The sequence below is a fragment of the Ananas comosus genome, linkage group 12 (assembly GCF_001540865.1).
Source record: "Ananas comosus cultivar F153 linkage group 12, ASM154086v1, whole genome shotgun sequence".
NCBI lineage: Eukaryota > Viridiplantae > Streptophyta > Magnoliopsida > Poales > Bromeliaceae > Ananas > Ananas comosus.
Genome location: NC_033632.1, coordinates 8,487,180 through 8,488,553, shown reverse-complemented (window position 1 = coordinate 8,488,553; position 1,374 = coordinate 8,487,180).

Sequence of the window (1,374 nt, the reverse complement as noted above, 5' to 3'; positions counted from 1 at the left end):
AGAGAGAGAGAGAGAGAGAGAGAGAGAGAGAGAGAGAGAGTTGAGGTAGAATACTCTCAAACACACCATGAGGGTAGTGCTTTTGAATTTTTAGCCATTGGATGGAGAGATATGAGGTTAAAATGACGGTGGTATGTGATGGTAGGTGAAATATTGTTTGATCCAAAGGCTATTAATAATCAAAGAGTAGATCTAAGAGCTAAAAACTTAGAAACACTAAAAAGTTGGTGCTTCTAAAAGTATTCTAGCTCAATTTTATAGAATTAGGCTGGAATACTATTAATAGTAAAATGCTCTTTTTATAGTATTTAATCCAATGGTTAGAAATAATGAAAAGAGTTGATCCAAAGGCTAAAAAACTAGTAGCAACAATGGAATTTTGCTACTAATAGTAATCTAGTCCAATTATATATATATATATATATATATATATATATATAGTTAGACTGGACTACTATACTCTTATGAGTATAGAGCCCTTCGTACTCATAAGTTGTTTTCGATTTAGGGCTTTTCGAATTGACGATCCATACCGTTAAAAATGATCTAGAGTATTTGAAACTTCCAAAAAATAAATTTCGTAATTTTTCGAAATCATTATAAAGTCCATCAAGTAGGTATAAAATGAACAGTTAAAATCGAACGACATCTTAAAAATGGATGATCGGATCCTTCAATTTAAGATCGGAGTTATTGATCTTTATTTAGGTAGCGAATAGAATTTTCTATCAAAAATTCAACCTATTCCAATTCTTTTTCACCGTTAAACTAGCAAATATCTCATACCGGCCGTTAAAAATTGTCAATTTTGTGAGCTTTTGATCGTAAGGTAAATGATATCAAAAAATTATAAAATTTGATTTCTAGAGGTTTTAAATGCTTTAGATAATGTTTAACGGTATGGATCGTCGATTCGAAAGTTCTATCATCGAAAACAACTTATAAGTACGAAGGCGATCGTATTCATAAGAGTACAGTATCCGGACTCTATATATATATATATATATATAGTGCGGCTAGGATGCTTATGGAAGCACGAAGGGCTCCGTGCTTCCACTTTGTTTTCGATGTTCGGACTTTCGAATCGATATATGTATATATATATATATATATATATTATATTATAGAGTTGTGCCAGTATGCTTATGGTTGTTTTCAATGTTCGGACTTTTGAATCGACGATCGGCTCGTTAGAGTTGATCTAGAGTATTTGAAGTACCTAGAAAATAAATTTTGCGATTTTTCGATATCATTTGCCTAGTGATCGAAAGGGCTCAAAATCAATAATTTTAACGGCCGTGATGAGCCGGTGCAAGTTTAACGGTGTAGAAATATCCAAATCACATGAAATTTTGATAGAAAATTCTTTATTAC